Source organism: Phalangium opilio, unplaced genomic scaffold, assembly GCF_054372755.1.
Source record: "Phalangium opilio isolate 3A_F unplaced genomic scaffold, DU_Popi_V2 ptg000043l_1, whole genome shotgun sequence".
NCBI classification, from domain to species: domain Eukaryota; kingdom Metazoa; phylum Arthropoda; class Arachnida; order Opiliones; family Phalangiidae; genus Phalangium; species Phalangium opilio.
Window position 1 is genome coordinate 1,753,374 of NW_028324167.1, and position 19,780 is coordinate 1,773,153.

General features: G+C 42.2%; 12 non-coding genes across 12 annotated transcripts; all 12 read right to left on the reverse strand.

Annotated features, from left to right (window-relative positions):
- Positions 1 to 4,158: 4,158 nt before the first annotated feature.
- On the reverse strand, positions 4,159 to 4,231 carry TRNAK-UUU (transfer RNA lysine (anticodon UUU)). The gene has a single exon. It is a non-coding gene; the product is annotated as a tRNA-Lys (tRNA).
- Positions 4,232 to 5,186: 955 nt separating this feature from the next.
- On the reverse strand, positions 5,187 to 5,259 carry TRNAK-UUU (transfer RNA lysine (anticodon UUU)). Its single transcript has one exon. It is a non-coding gene; the product is annotated as a tRNA-Lys (tRNA).
- Positions 5,260 to 5,479: 220 nt separating this feature from the next.
- Positions 5,480 to 5,552, reverse strand: TRNAY-GUA (transfer RNA tyrosine (anticodon GUA)). The gene has a single exon. It is a non-coding gene; the product is annotated as a tRNA-Tyr (tRNA).
- A 515-nt stretch (positions 5,553 to 6,067) lies between these two features.
- TRNAK-UUU (transfer RNA lysine (anticodon UUU)) lies at positions 6,068 to 6,140 on the reverse strand. Its single transcript has one exon. It is a non-coding gene; the product is annotated as a tRNA-Lys (tRNA).
- Positions 6,141 to 6,360: 220 nt separating this feature from the next.
- On the reverse strand, positions 6,361 to 6,433 carry TRNAY-GUA (transfer RNA tyrosine (anticodon GUA)). Its single transcript has one exon. It is a non-coding gene; the product is annotated as a tRNA-Tyr (tRNA).
- A 514-nt stretch (positions 6,434 to 6,947) lies between these two features.
- On the reverse strand, positions 6,948 to 7,020 carry TRNAK-UUU (transfer RNA lysine (anticodon UUU)). The gene has a single exon. It is a non-coding gene; the product is annotated as a tRNA-Lys (tRNA).
- A 220-nt stretch (positions 7,021 to 7,240) lies between these two features.
- TRNAY-GUA (transfer RNA tyrosine (anticodon GUA)) lies at positions 7,241 to 7,313 on the reverse strand. Its single transcript has one exon. It is a non-coding gene; the product is annotated as a tRNA-Tyr (tRNA).
- A 367-nt stretch (positions 7,314 to 7,680) lies between these two features.
- On the reverse strand, positions 7,681 to 7,753 carry TRNAY-GUA (transfer RNA tyrosine (anticodon GUA)). Its single transcript has one exon. It is a non-coding gene; the product is annotated as a tRNA-Tyr (tRNA).
- A 1,242-nt stretch (positions 7,754 to 8,995) lies between these two features.
- TRNAI-GAU (transfer RNA isoleucine (anticodon GAU)) lies at positions 8,996 to 9,068 on the reverse strand. Its single transcript has one exon. It is a non-coding gene; the product is annotated as a tRNA-Ile (tRNA).
- Positions 9,069 to 10,757: 1,689 nt separating this feature from the next.
- TRNAK-UUU (transfer RNA lysine (anticodon UUU)) lies at positions 10,758 to 10,830 on the reverse strand. Its single transcript has one exon. It is a non-coding gene; the product is annotated as a tRNA-Lys (tRNA).
- Positions 10,831 to 13,856: 3,026 nt separating this feature from the next.
- TRNAS-GCU (transfer RNA serine (anticodon GCU)) lies at positions 13,857 to 13,930 on the reverse strand. Its single transcript has one exon. It is a non-coding gene; the product is annotated as a tRNA-Ser (tRNA).
- A 650-nt stretch (positions 13,931 to 14,580) lies between these two features.
- TRNAY-GUA (transfer RNA tyrosine (anticodon GUA)) lies at positions 14,581 to 14,653 on the reverse strand. The gene has a single exon. It is a non-coding gene; the product is annotated as a tRNA-Tyr (tRNA).
- Positions 14,654 to 19,780: the final 5,127 nt, after the last annotated feature.

Here is a 19,780-nt window from a genome sequence, read left to right on the forward strand (position 1 = left end):
CGTAACTCTTCCCAACATCCCTTAACATTATGGAGCAAGGGTACTAAACCGAATCACATATGCGATAAATAGTTCCTCATCATTACTCTATCAGTGCTGCTTAACTATTTGCCTAGGCGCACTTGGTAATTTTTGTCCCACGTCGAGACATTAAAGGTCTGAGGGTTGATCGCGCATTTCAAATCAAGATACTTAAAACGATCATTATCTCTCTCTTGGGTAAACAAAGAGCTCATTTGAAGAGTATATATGCATAGTAATGGTTTGAGTAATAATACTAAAATCTGAAGGAATAAAAATATACCAAGAAGGGATTTATATAAGAAGGCTTATGATAGCGTTCGGTGCGCGCGTGATAGTCGACAATCCCCTCTTCATGGGTGGGGGTGGAATCGGAGACGGGACTTTAATATTTTATCTTACTTTATGTTTTCCACCATTCATCTCTTTTACCTTTTCGTTAAGTCTTGGTTTGGTTTTGGAACCCACGAAATCATAAATATAGGACACTTGATTCGATTTAGAAACAATTAGAGAACGAACGACTTTCACGTAGAGACGCATAGTCAAAATCTCTCAAGATAGGTTCAAAATCTTTAACTAACTACTTAATGCCAATTAAAAACAACCGTCTTACCGTTTCAGCAACGGCGGCAGCCTCCATTTTCTGTTTTCTTTGCTCGAGGTTTGTTTTTTCTCTAGTCGGAATACGTCATTCGCGACTGTATGACCTATCCCCAAGGGATCCAACAGGAAAGCGCAGAGCAATGACGGGCATGAAAGGTGTGGGGCTTTCTTGTCCACTGACACTGGCGTAAGAGTATTAGCGTAAAATATCGCGACTTATGCCTTCTTATATAAATCCCTTCTTGAATTTACTCATTTTGCTGTAATGAGGCCCATTTCAACAATTTCAAGGATGACGATTTTTCTCTTCCGGGTAAACAAAGAGTGCATTTGTTTAATATATATGCATAGTAATGGCACGCAAACGGACCTCTTAGTGAGATTAAACATTTTATGTAAGTTCGCTTCGTGAAGCCTGGAATAAATCGTTAATCTCCTCTTCGTCATAGGTCAGATCGCGCAACAAAACGAGTAGCAGCGTTCGTTTTCATAGAATCACAGTCAGCGTACAGTCCGAATTTTAAAGAAATCAACTTGGCGAAAATTAACCTTAACTGTTCATTTTCAAGGTCTGTTCCTTTTGTTTTGCAATAAGCCTCTTATCTGCAAGGGGACTTCCATCTCACTTTTTGGCACTTTGGGTCCTGAGAGTGCGCAGAGACGGCTAAGGGTCAACCGTCTTGTACAACTCGATACTGAGGGTTGATTACCACCTTCCTTACATCGAAGGGGCTTACTGGATGAGATATTCAGGGTAGGGGGTATTTAAATCAATTCTAGAACCAGGATGCGATTCAGTGTTAATTTTTTTTATTTATCGAGAAGTGTTTGAGGTCCGAATACTCGCGGTAGCTAAGTAGTATTCATCCGTGCTGAAATTGTGGAATGTTTTTAGTGAGTTATAGCGAGTGACAGTAAAGGGTTAGTAACCATCTTTATGAGAGCGCCAGATAAATAAGAGACAACTCAGTCTTACGTGTCACGAAACCTTTTGAACAAAACGCGCGGGTGGCAAGGATATTTTGAAATGTCTCTTTTCAATTATTAACGAGCTCGCAAATAATGAAATTGTTTAAGAAAATTATGGCCATTTGAATGGTAGAAGTAGCTTTGTAAATTAAATAAAAATAAATTAAATAAATATAATTGATATTCATTATTTTAATCGGCATTAATTTACCCTAATTCTAGTTAAATGGTTTAAGAACCTTCATTCCTAAAATCATTTTAAACATAGCTATTGTTGACATTTAAATTCAAGAGTATGTCTCTTTAATAATTTTTGGAAATTTAGGGTAGAGTTGGTACGTACTGGTAAATGTGAACGATTCTAAATGTGAATCCTTTTTCTTTAAATATTTTTATCTAATTTTTGGGCGGCTCAAATTCCATTTAAAGGGCTCAATTTCTAGATTGAATATCGAGGATTACGATAAAAATGGTCCGAATATTGTAAGAATACGTGGATGAAAGTAATGGACCTATATACACACGAACTCGGAATAATCAACCGGAGCCTCCGAGATATCTAGGCCCGTGATTCAATAAAAAATAAATAGCCCTAAATCATGCTATTACGTTAATTTAAGGGTGAAACCTTTCTCTTATATAAATTTTTAATAATTGGCCCCTAAAATATGAACAACAATTTATGGAAGACCCCGTTCGAAACTGAGGTAGAAGCGCCATCTAGTACACACACTGGGTGAAAATATTTCCTCTATGAAACTGGATATTTCCCCACTTAAAAATCGACACGCACAGGCCTAGATCATTGTGGAGGCACCGCTTTTAGATAATGTTATACCTGGTAATGACAAAAGTGAATGGCTACTACGTACAGAAATGGTAGAATTTGAAGTCTGGAGCGCCTTTTCTTGGTTTTTTTAAAGAAAACTCTTGAGCAGACGACGCGTAAAAGATAAAGTCAAAACAGATTGGTGGTATTCGAACTTTTCTCCGTTTAGAGCAGCCAATCTTACTTCAAAGCAATTACATCACTAAAAGTAGTTTTCTGGTAGGGAAATTGTGGTTCCACAGGGAAAGTTAAAGAGCTGGGTAGAGGATTTACTTTTTTTGCAGTCTGGCATCACTGACTCTGTAGTTTTTGGTCGCCGGTTTTTCGATTAACAAGAATCCGAGTAAACAACCTTCAATTGCAATAAAAATGCCTCTTAAAAAATTAGTCGGAGTGAAAAATCAATTCGCTCAATGTGGTCTTACATTAAAAGAGGTTTGTTTCAAGTGCACTCAAGTGAAAAGTGAAGATATAGGTCTGTTATCTACTAAGCCTTGTACACACCCTATCGTATTTGGGCCTAGCCCCAATGAAACGCATAGAGAAAAAGAAAAAGTGACTGCTTTACTAAAGAATACGCAGAGTCAGACTGACATAACCTGTTCTGACAGAAGCGTGTAAAACCCAAGTGTGAAATATTTCATATTTCTAGTGATAATGCCACATTAGAATCCAGTCAGCTCTTTTTGAACATCAGTGGTTAATTTAGTGACTTCGAGAAACCTAGCGACCGTTTTAAACGAAAATTAATTCCCTGTAATGAAGGTGATAATCATTGAATTCCAAATATGGATATGAAAAATTGAATTCCAATTATGAGTAAGAAGAATTGAATTCCAATTATGGGATAGCTTATAGGAAAAAAAGCATTTAAATTTCCCCTATAAGCCCTACTTCAAAGGTAGGCGAGTGGAGTTTTCCCCGCTCATCTGAGCGCCATCCATTCAAAATATTCGAACTCCACTTTAAAGAATCATACCAAACTAAATATTTTTAATACTAAATTAAACTATGAGAAATATCGTGCGAAATTTTGATGCTTTTAGAAGTTGTGTAGCTATAAAATTCAGTTTCATTTCGACCTTCCAAGAGCATCTTTTGAGAGTTAACAAAGTTATGCTTAAATTTATTCCTCCCATTGATGTCTTATCGGTTCGGATTGGACCGAAAAGTTAAGACACCCAATGCGTGAACTAAGAGGAATAGGATTAAAATTGACGTTGAGTTTCAACTTCTCTATGGACCTCTCTAGAGAGGCCTTAACGATTTAGCGTGATCCGTAAAAACAGTTAAATAGTTTTAGGTCCTTCAATTGAACCTAGGGACCCGACCCCGACTTAATGGCCGCAGTTAGACGATTAATAGCTTCCATATTTGTGCGTATTCTCTTTTTATGAGGCTAGAGACAAATCAGCTTCAGTATGGACAAAAGCTAGCAATTATTAATGCTATTATTGAGGTACAACGAGAGAATAGTGTTTAATTGTGTACCACAACTTTCTATAACGTTTGAATAAATACTTTTTAGTTTTAATGCCTGCTGGTGCTTATCAAAAATGAAAATGGTTCCACTTCTAATCAGGTTAATGAGTCGGTAGAGCCTCGAACCAACAACCTTTCGGTTAACAGCCGAACGCTCTAACCATAGCGTCGCGGAAGCTTAGCAAAAAAGGATCATCAAGTAATGTGAAAAGATATTTCCTTTTTACGTTACTTCTAAGACTTCAAAACAACGCTCCCAGGTGGGCTTGAACCACCATCCTTTCGGTTAAAAGCCGAACGCGCTAACCATTGCGCCACGGAAGCTTAGGCAAAGAAAAATCGTCAAGTATTGTGGAAAAACATTTCCTTTTTACGATACTTGTAAGACTTGAAAACAACGATCCCGGGTGGATTCGAAACACCAAAGTTTCGGTTAACAGCCGAACGCGCTAACCATTGCACCACGGAAGATTAGGGAAAGAAAAATCGTCAAGTATTGTGGAAAAACATTTCCTTTTTACGTTACTTCTAAGACTTCAAAACAAAGCTCCTGGGTGGGCTCGAACTAACAACCTTTCAGTTAAAAGCCGAACGCGCTAACCATTGCGCCACGGAATCTTAAGCAAGAATAGTCTTCAAGTATTGTGAAGAAATATTTCCTTTTAACGTTACTTTCAAGGCTTCAAAACAACGCTCCCGGGTGGGCTCGAATCACCAACCTTCCGGTTAACAGCCGAACGCGCTAAACATTGCGCCACGGAAGCTTAGGGAAAGAAAAATCGTCAAGTATTGTGGAGAAACATTTTCTTTTTACGATACTTCTAAGACTTCAAAACAACGCTCCCTGGTGGGCTTGAACCACCATTCTTTCGGTTAAAAGCCGAACGCGCTAACCATTGCGCCACGGAAGCTTAGGCAAAGAAAAATCGTCAAGTATTGTGGAAAAACATTTCCTTTTTACGATACTTGTAAGACTTGAAAACAACGATCCCGGGTGGATTCGAACCACCAAAGTTTCGGTTAACAGCCGAACGCGCTAACCATTGCACCACGGAAGATTAGGGAAAGAAAAATCGTCAAGTATTGTGGAAAAACATTTCCTTTTTACGTTACTTCTAAGACTTCAAAACAACGCTCCCGGGTGGGTTCGAACCACCAACCTTTCGGTTAAAAGCCGAACGCGATAAACATTGCGCCACGGAAGCTTAAGCAAAGAATGATCGTCAAGTATTGTGGAAAAACATTTCCTTTTTACGATACTTCTAAGACTTCAAAACAACGCTCCCGGGTGGGCTCGAACCACCAAACTTTCGGTTAAAAGCCGAACGCGCTAACCATTGCGCCACGGAAGCATAAGCAAGAATGGTCTTCAAGTATTGTGGAGAAATATTTACTTTTAACGTTACTTTTAAGACTTCAAAACAAAGCTCCTGGGTGGGCTCGAACTAACAACCGTTTGGGTTAACAGCCGAACGCGCTAACCATTGCGCCACGGAATCTTAAGCAAGAATAGTCTTCAAGTATTGTGGAAAAACATTTCCTTTTTACGTTACTTCTAAGAATTCAAAACAAGGCTCCCGGGTGGGCTCGAACCACCAACCTTTCGGTTTACAGCCGAACGCGCTAACCATTGCGCCACGGAAGCTTAGGGAAAGAATGATCGTCAAGTATTGAGGAAAAATATTTCCTTTTTACGTTACTTCTAAGACTTCAAAACAAAGGCCCTGCGTGGACTCGAACCACCAACCTTTCGGTTAACAGCCGAACGTGCTAACCATTGCGCCACGGAAGCTTATTGAAAGAAAAATCGTCAAGTATTGTGGAAAAACATTTCCTTTTTACGTTACTTCTAAAACTTCAAAACAAAGCTCCTGGGTGGGCTCGAACTAACAACCGTTTCGGTTAAAAGCCGAACGCGCTAACCATTGCGCCACGGAATCTTAAGCAAGAATAGTCTTCAAGTATTGTGAAGAAATATTTCCTTTTAACGTTACTTTCAAGGCTTCAAAACAACGCTCCCGGGTGGGCTCGAATCACCAACCTTCCGGTTAACAGCCGAACGCGCTAAACATTGCGCCACGGAAGCTTAGGGAAAGAAAAATCGTCAAGTATTGTGGAAAAACATTTTCTTTTTACGATACTTCTAAGACTTCAAAACAACGCTCCCTGGTGGGCTTGAACCACCATCCTTTCGGTTAAAAGCCGAACGCGCTAACCATTGCGCCACGGAAGCATAAGCAAGAATGGTCTTCAAGTATTGTGGAGAAATATTTACTTTTAACGTTACTTTTAAGACTTCAAAACAAAGCTCCTGGGTGGGCTCGAACTAACAACCGTTTGGGTTAACAGCCGAACGCGCTAACCATTGCGCCACGGAATCTTAAGCAAGAATAGTCTTCAAGTATTGTGGAAAAACATTTCCTTTTTACGTTACTTCTAAGACTTCAAAACAAGGCTCCCGGGTGGGCTCGAACCACCAACCTTTCGGTTTACAGCCGAACGCGCTAACCATTGCGCCACGGAAGCTTAGGGAAAGAATGATCGTCAAGTATTGTGGAAAAATATTTCCTTTTACGTTACTTCTAAGACTTCAAAACAAAGGCCCTGGGTGGACTCGAACCACCAACCTTTCGGTTAACAGCCGAACGTGCTAACCATTGCGCCACGGAAGCTTAGGGAAAGAAAAATCGTCAAGTATTGTGGAAAAACATTTCCTTTTTACGTTACTTCTAAGACTTCAAAACAAAGCTCCTCGGTGGGCTCGAACTAACAACCGTTTGGGATAACAGCCGAACGCGCTAACCATTGCGCCACGGAATCTTAAGCAAGAATAGTCTTCAATTATTGTGGAAAAACATTTCCTTTTTACGATACTTCTAAGACTTCAAAACAACGCTCCCGGGTGGGTTCGAACCACCAACCTTTCGGTTAAAAGCCGAACGCGATAAACATTGCGCCACGGAAGCTTAAGCAAAGAATGATCGTCAAGTATTGTGGAAAAATATTTCCTTTTTACGTTACTTCTAAGACTTCAAAACAACGCTCCCGGGTGGGCTCGAACCACCAAACTTTCGGTTAAAAGCCGAACGCGCTAACCATTGCGCCACGGAAGCATAAGCAAGAATGGTCTTCAAGTACTGTGGAGAAATATTTCCTTTTAACGTTACTTTTAAGACTTGAAAACAACGCTCCCGGGTGGGATTGAACCACCATCCTTTCGGTTAACAGCCGAAAGCGCTAACCATTGCGCCACGGAAGCTTAGGCGAAGAATGATCGTCAAGTATTGTGGAAAAATTTTTCCTTTTTACGTTACTTCCTAGACTTCAAAACAATGCTCCCGGGTGGGCTCGAACCACCAACCTTTCGGTTTACAGCCGAACGCGCTAAGCATTGCGCCACGGAAGCTTAGGCAAAGAATGATCGTCAAGTATTGTGGAAAAATATTTCCTTTTTACGTTACCTCTAAGACTTGAAAACAACGATCTCGGGTGGGCTCGAACCACCAGCCTTTCGGTTAACAGCCGAACGCGCTAACCATTGCGCCACGGAAGCTTAGGCAAAGAAAAATCGTCAAGTATTGTGGAAAAACATTTCCTTTTTACGATACTTCTAAGACTTGAAAACAACGATCCCGGGTGGGCTCGAACCACCAGCCTTTCGGTTAACAGCCGAACGCGCTAACCATTGCGCCACGGAAGCTTAAGCAAGAATTATCTTGAAGTATTGTGAAGAAATATTGCCTTTTAACGTTACTTTTAAGACTTCAAAACAACGCTCCCGGGTGGGCTCGGACCATCAACCTTCCGATTTACAGCCGAACGCGCTAACCATTGCGCCACGGAAGCTTAGGCGAAGAATGATCGTTAAGTATTGTGGAAAAATATTTCCTTTTTACGTTACTTCTTAGACTTAAAAACAAAGCTCCTGGGTGGGCTCGAACAAACAACCTTTCGGTTAACAGCCGAACACGCTAACCATTGCGGCACGGAAGCTTAAGCAAGAATAGTCTTCAAGTATTGTGGAGAAATATTTCCTTTTTACGTTACTTTTAAGACTTCAAAACAACGATCTCGGGTGGGCTCGAACCACCAGCCTTTCGGTTAAAAGCCGAACGCGCTAACCATTGCGCCACGGAAGCTTAGGCAAAGAAAAATCGTCAAGTATTGTGGAAAAACATTTCCTTTTTACGATACTTGTAAGACTTGAAAACAACGATCCCGGGTGGGCTCGAACCACCAGCCTTTCGGTTAACAGCCGAACGCGCTAACCATTGTGCCACGGAAGCTTAACCAAGAATTATCTTGAAGTATTGTGAAGAAATATTGCCTTTTAACGTTACTTTTAAGACTTCAAAACAACGCTCCCGGGTGGGCTCGGACCATCAACCTTCCGGTTAACAGCCGAACGCGCTAACCATTGCGCCACGGAAGCTTAAACAAAGAATGATCGTTAAGTATTGTGGAAAAACATTTCCTTTTTACGTTACTTCTTAGACTTCAAAACAACGCTCCTGGGTGGGCTCGAACCACCAAACTTTCGGTTAACAGCCGAACGCGCTAACCATTGCGCCAAGGAAGCATAAGCAAGAATTATCTTGAAGTATTGTGAAGAAAGATTTCCTTTTAACGTTACTTTTAAGACTTCAAAACAACGCTCCTGGCTGGGCTCGAACCACCAATCTTCCGGTTAACAGCCGAACGCGCCTGCAAAGCATTGCGCCACGGAAGCATAGGCGTAGAATGATCGTCAAGTATTGTGGAAAAATATTTCCTTTTTACGTAGACTTCAAAACAACGCTCCTGGGTGGGCTCAAACCACCAACCTTTCGGTTAACAGCCGAACGCGCTAACCATTGCGCCACGGAAGCTTAAGCAAGAATTATCTTCAAGTATTGTGAAGAAATATTGCCTTTTAACGTTACTTTTAAGACTTCAAAACAACGCTCCCGGGTGGGCTCGAACCACCAACCTTCCTGTTAACAGCCGAAAGCGCTAACCATTGCGCCACGGAAGCTTAGGCAAAGAAAAATCGTCAAGTATTGTGGAAAAACATTTCATTTTTACGAGACTTCTAAGACTTGAAAACAACGATCCCGGGTGGGCTCGAACCACCAGCCTTTCGGTTATCAGCCAAACGCGCTAACCATTGCGCCACGGAAGCTTAGGCGTAGAATGATCGTCAAGAATGGTGGAAAAATATTTCCTTTTTACGTTACTTCTTAGACTTCAAAACAAAGCTCCTGGGTGGGCTCGAACTAACAACCTTTCGGTTAACAGCCGAACGCGCTAACCATTGCGCCACGGAATTTTAGGCAAAGAATAATCATCAAGTATTGTGGAAAATATTTCCTTTTAACTTTACTTCTAAGACTTCAAAACAAAGCTCCTGGGTGTGCTCGAACCACCAACCTTCCGGTTAACCGCCGAACGCGCTAACCATTGCTCCACGGAAGCTTAGGCGAAGAATGACCGTTAAGTATTGTGGAAAACATTTCCTTTTTACGTTACTTCTTAGACTTCAAAACAACGCTCCTGGGTGGGCTCGAACCACCAACCTTTCGGTTAACAGCCGAACGCGCTAACCATTGCGCCACGGAAGCTTAAGGAAGAATAGACTTCAAGTACTGTGGAGAAATATTTCCTTTTTACGTTACTTCTTAGACTTCAAAACAAAGCTCCTAGGTGGGCTCGAACTTAACAACCTTTCGGTTAACAGCCGAACGCGCTAACCATTGCGCCACGGAATTTTAGGCAAAGAATAATCATCAAGTATTGTGGAGAAACATTTCCTTTTTACGTTACTTTTAAGACTTCAAAACAACGCTCCCGGGTGGGCTCGGACCACCAACCTTCCGATTAACAGCCGAACGCGCTAACCATTGCGCCACGGAAGCTTAGGCAAAGAAAAATCGTCAAGTATTGTGGAAAAACATTTCCTTTTTACGATACTTCTAAGACTTGAAAACAACGATCCCGGGTGGGCTCGAACCACCAGCCTTTCGGTTAAAAGCCGAACGCGCTAACCATTGCGCCACGGAAGCTTAGGCAAAGAAAAATCGTCAAGTATTGTGGAAAAACATTTCCTTTTTACGATACTTCTTAGACTTCAAAACAAAGCTCCTGGGTGGGCTCGAACTAACAACCTTTCGGTTTACAGCCGAACGCGCTAACCATTGCTCCACGGAAGCTTAGACGAAGAATGACCGTTAAGTATTGTGGAAAAACATTTCCTTTTTACGTTACTTCTTAGACTTCAAAACAACGCTCCTGGGTGGGCTCGAACCACCAACCTTTCGGTTAACAGCCGAACGCGCTAACCATTGCGCCACGGAAGCTTAGGCGAAGAATGATCGTCAAGTATGGTGGAAAAATATTTCCTTTTTACGTTACTTCTTAGACTTAAAAACAAAGCTCCTGGGTGGGCTCGAACTAACAACCTTTCGGTTAACAGCCGAACACGCTAACCATTGCGCCACGGAAGCTTAAGCAAGAATAGTCTTCAAGTATTGTGGAGAAATATTTCCTTTTTTACGTTACTTCTTAGACTTCAAAACAAAGCTCCTGGGTGGGCTCGAACTAACAACCTTTCGGTTAACAGCCGAACGCGCTAACCATTGCGCAACGGAATTTTAGGCAAAGAATAATCATCAAATATTGTGGAAAATATTTCCTTTTTACGTTACTTCTAAGACTTCAGAAAAAAAGCTCCTGGGTGTGCTCGAACCACCAACCTTCCGGTTAACCGCCAAACGCGCTAACCATTGCTCCACGGAAGCTTAGACGAAGAATGACCGTTAAGTATTGTGGAAAAACATTTCCTTTTTACGTTACTTCTTAGACTTCAAAACAACGCTCCCGGGTGGGCTCGAACCACCATCCTTTCGGTTAAAAGCCGAACGCGCTAACCATTGCGCCACGGAAACTTAGGGAAAGAAAAATCGTCAAGTATTGTGGAAAAACATTTCCTTTTTACGATACTTCTAAGACTTCAAATCAACGCTCCCGGGTGGGATCGAACCACCAACCTTTCGGTTAAAAGCCAAACGCGCTAACCATTGCGCCATGGAAGCTTAATCAAGAATGGTCTTCAAGTATTGTGGAGAAATAGTTCCTTTTTACGATACTTCTAAGACTTCAAAACAAAGCTCCTGGGTGGGCTCGATTTAACAACCTTTCGGTTAACAGCGGAACGCGCTAACCATTGCGCCACGGATTTTTAGGCAAAGAATAATCGTCAAGCATTGTGGAAAAATATTTTCCATTTACATTACTGCTAAGACTTCACAACATCGCTCCCGGGTGGACTCGAACCACCAACCTTTCGGTTAACAGCCGAACGCGCCAATCATTGCGCCACGGAAGCTTAGGCGAAGAACGATCGTCAAGTATTGTGGAAAAATATTTCCCTTTTACATTACTGCTAAGATTTCAAAACAACGCTCCCGGGTGGACTCGAACCACCAACCTTTCGGTTAACAGCCGAACGCGCCAACAATTGCGCCACGGAAGCTTAGGCGAAGAACGATCGTCAAGTATTGTGGAAAAATATTTCCTTTTTACGTTACTTCTTAGACTTCAAAACAACGCTCTCGGGTGGTTTGAGCCCATCCGGGAGCGTTGTTTTGAAGTCTAAGAAGTAACGTAAAAAGGAAATATTTTTCCACAATTTTTCGATTAATAGCCGAACGCGCTAACTATTGCGCCACCGAAGCTAAGGCAAAGGATGATCGACAAGTATTGTGGAAAAATATTTCCTGTTAATGTTACTTCTAAGACTTCAAAACAACGCTCCTGGGTGGGCTCGAACTAACAACCTTTCGGTTAACAGCCGAACACGCTAACCATTGCGCCACGGAATTTTAGGCAAAGAATAATCATCAAGTATTGTGAAAATATTTCCTTTTAACGTTACTTCTAAGGCTTCAAGACAAAGCTCCTGGGTGGGCTCGAACCACCAACCTTCCGGTTAACAGCCGAACGATCTAACCACAGCGCCGCAGAAGCTTACCAAAAAATGATAATCAAGTAATGTGAAAAAATATTTCCTTTTTACGTTACTTCTAAGACTTCAAAACAACGCTCCCAGGTGGGCTTGAACCACCATCCTTTCGGTTAAAAGCCGAACCCGCTAACCATTGCGCCACGGAAGCTTAGGGAAAGAAAAATCGTCAAGTATTATGGAAAAACATTTCCTTTTTACGATACTTCTAAGACTTTAAAACAACGCTCCCGGGTGGGCTCGAACCACCAACCTTTCGGTTAAAAGCCAAACGCGCTAACCATTGCGCCACGTAAGCTTAAGCAAAAATGGTCTTAAAGTATTGTGGAGAAATATTTCCTTTTAACGTTACTTTTAAGACTTCAAAACAACATCCCGGGTGGGCTTGAACCACCATCCTTTCGGTTAACAGCCTCACACGCTAACCATTGCGCCACGGAAGTTTAGGCAAAGAATGATCGTCAAGTATTGTGGAAAAATATTTCCTTTTTACGTTACTTCTAAGACTTCAAAAGAAAGCTCCTGGGTGGATTCGAACCACCAACCTTTCGGTTAACAGCGGAACGCGCTAACCATTGCGCCACGGAAGCTTAGGGAAAGAACGATCGTCAAGTATTGTGGAAAAATATTTCCTTTTTACGTTACTTCTTAGACTTCAAAACAACACTCTTGGGTGGTTCGAGCCAATCCGGGAGCGTTGTTTTGAAGTCTAAGAAGTAACGTAAAAAGGAAATATTTTTCCACAATTTTTCGATTAATAGCCGAACGCGCTAACTATTGCGCCACGGAAGCTAAGGCAAAGGATGATCGACAAGTATTGTGGAAAAATATTTCCTGTTAATGTTACTTCTAAGACTTCAAAACATCGCTACCGGGTAGACTCGAACCACCAACCTTTCGGTTAACAGCCGAACGCGCCAATCATTGCGCCACGGAAGCTTAGGCGAAGAACAATCGTCAAGTATTGTGCAAAAATATTTCCTTTTTACGTTACTTCTTAGACTTCAAAACAACGCTCCTGGGTGGGCTCGATTTAACAACCTTTCGGTTAACAGCCGAACGCGCTAACTATTGCGCCACGGAATTTTAGGCAAAGAATGATCGTCAAGTATTGTGGAAAAATATTTCCTTTTTATGTTACTTCTAAGACTTCAAAAGAAAGCTCCTGGGTGGATTCGAACCACCAACCTTTCGGTTAACAGCGGAACGCGCTAACCATTGCGCCACGGAAGCTTAGGCAAAGAACGATCGTCAAGTATTGTGGAAAAATATTTCCCTTTTACATTACTGCTAAGCCTTCAAAACAACGCTCCCGGGTGGACTCGAACCACCAACCTTTCGGTTAACAGCCGAACCCGCCAACAATTGCGCCACGGAAGCTTAGGCGAAGAACGATCGTCAAGTATTGTGAAAAAATATTTCCTTTTTACGTTACTTCTTAGACTTCAAAACAACGCTCTCGGGTGGTTCGAGCCCACCCGGGAGCGTTGTTTTGAAGTCTAAGAAGTAACGTAAAAAGGAAATATTTTTCCACAATTTTTCGATTAATAGCCGAACGCGCTAACCATTGCGCCACGGAGGCTAAGGCAAAGGATGATCGACAAGTATTGTGGAAAAATATTTCCTTTTTACGTTACTTCTAAGACTTCAAAACAAAGCTCGTGGGTGGGCTCGATTTAGCAACCTTTCGGTTAACAGCCGAACGTGCTAACCATTGCGCCACGGAAGCTTAGACGAAGAATGATCGTCAAGTATTGTGGAAAAATATTTCCTTTTTACGTTACTTCTTAGATTTCAAAACAACGCTCCCGGGTGGGCTTGAACCACCATCCTTTCGGTTAACAGCCTAACACGCTAACCATTGCGCCACGGAAGTTTAGGCAAAGAACGATCGTCAAGTATTGTGGAAAAATATTTCCTTTTTACTTTACTTCTAACACTTCAAAACAACGCTCCCGGGTGGGCTCGAACCACCAACCGTTCGCTTAGCAGAGGAATGCGCTATCCCATTGCGCCACGGAAGCTTAGACAAAGATTGATCGTCAAGTATTGTGGAAAAATATGTACTTTTAACGTTACTTCTAAGACTTCAAAACAACGCTCCTGGGTAAACTCGAACCTCCAACTTTTCGGTTAACAGCGGAACGCGCTAACCATTGCGCCACGGAAGCTTAGGGAAAGAATAATCGTCAAGTATTGTGGAAAAACATTTCCTTTTTACGATACTTCTAAGACTTCAAAACAACGCTCGAACCACCAACGTTTCGGTTAAAAGCCAAACGCGCTAACCATTGCGCCACGGAAGCTTAAGCAAGAATGGTCTTCAATTATTGTGGAGAAATATTTCCTTTTAACGTTACTTTTAAGACTTCAAAACAACGCTCCCGGGTGGGCTTGAACCACCATCCTTTCGGTTAACAGCCTAACACGCTAACCATTGCGCCACGGAAGTTTAGGCGAAGAATGTTCGTCAAGTATTGTGGAAAAATATTTCCTTTTTACGATACTTCTAAGACTTCAAAACAACGCTCCCGGGTGGGCTCGAACCACCAACCTTTCGCTTAACAGAGGAATGCGCTATCGCATTGCGCCACGGAAGCTTAGATAAAGATTGATCGTCAAGTATTGTGGAAAAATATGTACTTTTAACGTTACTTCTAAGACTTCTAAACAACGCTCCTGGGTGGGCTCGAACCACCAACCTTCCGGTTTACAGCCGAACGCGCTAACCATTGCGCCACGAAAGCTTAGGCGAAGAACGGTCGTCAAGACTTGTGGAAAAATATTTCCTTTTTACGTTACTTCTTAGACTTCAAAACAACGCTCCTGGGTAAACTCGAACCACCAACTTTTCGGTTAACAGCGGAACGCGCTAACCATTGCGCCACGGAAGCTTAGGGAAAGAATAATCGTCAAGTATTGTGGAAAAACATTTCCTTTTTACGATACTTCTAAGACTTCAAAACAACGCTCGAACCACCAACGTTTCGGTTAAAAGCCAAACGCGCTAACCATTGCGCCACGGAAGCTTAAGCAAGAATGGTCTTCAATTATTGTGGAGAAATATTTCCTTTTAACGTTACTTTTAAGACTTCAAAACAACGCTCCCGGGTGGGCTTGAACCACCATCCTTTCGGTTAACAGCCTAACACGCTAACCATTGCGCCACGGAAGTTTAGGCGAAGAATGTTCGTCAAGTAATGTGGAAAAATATTTCCTTTTTATGTTACTTCTAAGACTTCAAAAGAAAGCTCCTGGGTGGGCTCGATTTAACAACCTTTCGGTTAACAGCCGAACGCGCTGACCATTGCGCCACGGAAGCTTAATCAAGAATGGTCTTCAAGTATTGTGGAAAAATATTTCCTTTTAACGTTACTTTTAAGACTTCAAAACAACGCTCCCGGGTGGGCTCGAACCACCAACCTTTCGCTTAACAGAGGAATGCGCTATCCCATTGCGCCACGGAAGCTTAGACAAAGATTGATCGTCAAGTATTGTGGAAAAATATGTACTTTTAACGTTACTTCTAAGACTTCAAAACAACGCTCCTGTGTGGGCTCGAACCACCAATCTTCCGGTTAACAGCCGAACGCGCTAACCATTGCGCCACGAAAGCTTAGGCGAAGAACGGTCGTCAAGACTTGTGGAAAAATATTTCCTTTTTACGTTACTTCTTAGACTTCAAAACAACGCTCCTGGGTAAACTCGAACCACCAACCTTTCGGTTAACAGCGGAACGCGCTAACCATTGCGCCACGAAAGCTTAGGGAAAGAATAATCGTCAAGTATTGTGGAAAAACATTTCCTTTTTACGATACTTCTAAGACTTCAAAACAACGCTCGAACCACCAACGTTTCGGTTAAAAGCCAAACGCGCTAACCATTGCGCCACGGAAGCTTAAGCAAGAATGGTCTTCAATTATTGTGGAGAAATATTTCCTTTTAACGTTACTTTTAAGACTTCAAAACAACGCTCCCGGGTGGGCTTGAACCACCATCCTTTCGGTTAACAGCCTAACACGCTAACCATTGCGCCACGGAAGTTTAGGCGAAGAATGTTCGTCAAGTAATGTGGAAAAATATTTCCTTTTTATGTTACTTCTAAGACTTCAAAAGAAAGCTCCTGGGTGGGCTCGATTTAACAACCTTTCGGTTAACAGCCGAACGCGCTGACCATTGCGCCACGGAAGCTTAATCAAGAATGGTCTTCAAGTATTGTGGAAAAATATTTCCTTTTAACGTTACTTTTAAGACTTCAAAACAACGCTCCCGGGTGGACTCGAACCACCAACCTTTCGCTTAACAGAGGAATGCGCTATCCCATTGCGCCACGGAAGCTTAGACAAAGATTGATCGTCAAGTATTGTGGAAAAATATGTACTTTTAACGTTACTTCTAAGACTTCAAAACAACGCTCCTGTGTGGGCTCGAACCACCAATCTTCCGGTTAACAGCCGAACGCGCTAACCATTGCGCCACGAAAGCTTAGGCGAAGAACGGTCGTCAAGACTTGTGGAAAAATATTTCCTTTTTACGTTACTTCTTAGACTTCAAAACAACGCTCCTGGGTAAACTCGAACCACCAACCTTTCGGTTAACAGCGGAACGCGCTAACCATTGCGCCACGAAAGCTTAGGGAAAGAATAATCGTCAAGTATTGTGGAAAAACATTTCCTTTTTACGATACTTCTAAGACTTCAAAACAACGCTCGAACCACCAACGTTTCGGTTAAAAGCCAAACGCGCTAACCATTGCGCCACGGAAGCTTAAGCAAGAATGGTCTTCAATTATTGTGGAGTAATATTTCCTTTTAACGTTACTTTTAAGACTTCAAAACAACGCTCCCGGGTGGGCTTGAACCACCATCCTTTCGGTTAACAGCCTAACACGCTAACCATTGCGCCACGGAAGTTTAGGCGAAGAATGTTCGTCAAGTATTGTGGAAAAATATTTCCTTTTTACGTTACTTCTTAGACTTCAAAACAACGCTCCTGGGTAAACTCGAACCACCAACCTTTCGGTTAACAGCGGAACGCGCTAACCATTGCGCCACGGAAGCTTAGGGAAAGAATAATCGTCAAGTATTGTGGAAAAACATTTCCTTTTTACGATACTTCTAAGACTTCAAAACAACGCTCGAACCACCAACGTTTCGGTTAAAAGCCAAACGCGCTAACCATTGCGCCACGGAAGCTTAAGCAAGAATGGTCTTCAATTATTGTGGAGAAATATTTCCTTTTAACGTTACTTTTAAGACTTCAAAACAACGCTCCCGGGTGGGCTTGAACCACCATCCTTTCGGTTAACAGCCTAACACGCTAACCATTGCGCCACGGAAGTTTAGGCGAAGAATGTTCGTCAAGTAATGTGGAAAAATATTTCCTTTTTATGTTACTTCTAAGACTTCAAAAGAAAGCTCCTGGGTGGGCTCGATTTAACAACCTTTCGGTTAACAGCCGAACGCGCTGACCATTGCGCCACGGAAGCTTAATCAAGAATGGTCTTCAAGTATTGTGGAAAAATATTTCCTTTTAACGTTACTTCTAAGACTTCAAAACAACGCTCCTGGGTGGGCTCGAACCACCAATCTTCCGGTTAACAGCCGAACGCGCTAACCATTGCGCCACGAAAGCTTAGGCGAAGAACGGTCGTCAAGACTTGTGGAAAAATATTTCCTTTTTACGTTACTTCTTAGACTTCAAAACAACGCTCCTGGGTAAACTCGAACCACCAACCTTTCGGTTAACAACGGAACGCGCTAACCATTGCGCCACGGAAGCTTAGGGAAAGAATAATCGTCAAGTATTGTGGAAAAACATTTCCTTTTTACGATACTTCTAAGACTTCAAAACAACGCTCCCGGGTGGGCTTGAACCACCATCCTTTCGGTTAACAGCCTAACACGCTAACCATTGCGCCACGGAAGTTTAGGCGAAGAATGTTCGTCAAGTAATGTGGAAAAATATTTCCTTTTTATGTTATTTCTAAGACTTCAAAAGAAAGCTCCTGGGTGGGCTCGATTTAACAACCTTTCGGTTAACAGCCGAACGCGCTGACCATTGCGCCACGGAAGCTTAATCAAGAATGGTCTTCAAGTATTGTGGAAAAATATTTCCTTTTAACGTTACTTTTAAGACTTCAAAACAACGCTCCTGGGTGGGCTCGAACCACCAATCTTCCGGTTAACAGCCGAACGCGCTAACCATTGCGCCACGAAAGCTTAGGCGAAGAACGGTCGTCAAGACTTGTGGAAAAATATTTCCTTTTTACGTTACTTCTTAGACTTCAAAACAACGCTCCTGGGTAAACTCGAACCACCAACCTTACGGTTAACAGCGGAACGCGCTAACCATTGCGCCACGGAAGCTTAGGGAAAGAATAATCGTCAAGTATTGTGGAAAAACATTTCCTTTTTACGATACTTCTAAGACTTCAAAACAACGCTCGAACCACCAACGTTTCGGTTAAAAGCCAAACGCGCTAACCATTGCGCCACGGAAGCTTAAGCAAGAATGGTCTTCAATTATTGTGGAGTAATATTTCCTTTTAACGTTACTTTTAAGACTTCAAAACAACGCTCCCGGGTGGGCTTGAACCACCATCCTTTCGGTTAACAGCCTAACACGCTAACCATTGCGCCACGTAAGTTTAGGCGAAGAATGTTCGTCAAGTATTGTGGAAAAATATTTCCTTTTTACGTTACTTCTTAGACTTCAAAACAACGCTCCTGGGTAAACTCGAACCACCAACCTTTCGGTTAACAGCGGAACGCGCTAACCATTGCGCCACGGAAGCTTAGGGAAAGAATAATCGTCAAGTATTGTGGAAAAACATTTCCTTTTTACGATACTTCTAAGACTTCAAAACAACGCTCGAACCACCAACGTTTCGGTTAAAAGCCAAACGCGCTAACCATTGCGCCACGGAAGCTTAAGCAAGAATGGTCTTCAATTATTGTGGAGTAATATTTCCTTTTAACGTTACTTTTAAGACTTCAAAACAACGCTCCCGGGTGGGCTTGAACCACCATCCTTTCGGTTAACAGCCTAACACGCTAACCATTGCGCCACGTAAGTTTAGGCGAAGAATGTTCGTCAAGTATTGTGGAAAAATATTTCCTTTTTACTTTACTTCTATCACTTCAAAACAACGCTCCCGGGTGGGCTCGAACCACCAACCTTTCGCTTAACAGAGGAATGCGCTATCCCATTGCGCCCCGGAAGCTTAGACAAAGATTGATCGTCAAGTATTGTGGAAAAATATGTACTTTTAACGTTACTTCTAAGAATTCAAAACAACGCTCCTGGGTAAACTCGAACCACCAACTTTTCGGTTAACAGCGGAACGCGCTAACCATTGCGCCACGGAAGCTTACGGAAAGAATAATCGTCAAGTATTGTGGAAAAGCATTTCCTTTTTACGATACTTCTAAGACTTCAAAACAACGCTCGAACCACCAACGTTTCGGTTAAAAGCCAAACGCGCTAACCATTGCGCCACGGAAGCTTAAGCAAGAATGGTCTTCAATTATTGTGGAGAAATATTTCCTTTTAACGTTACTTTTAAGACTTCAAAACAACGCTCCCGGGTGGGCTTGAACCACCATCCTTTCGGTTAACAGCCTAACACGCTAACCATTGCGCCACGGAAGTTTAGGCGAAGAATGTTCGTCAAGTAATGTGGAAAAATATTTCTTTTTATGTTACTTCTAAGACTTCAAAAGAAAGCTCCTGGGTGGGCTCGATTTAACAGCCTTTCGGTTAACAGCCGAACGCGCTGACCATTGCGCCACGGAAGCTTAATCAAGAATGGTCTTCAAGTATTGTGGAAAAATATTTCCTTTTAACGTTACTTTTAAGACTTCAAAAACAAC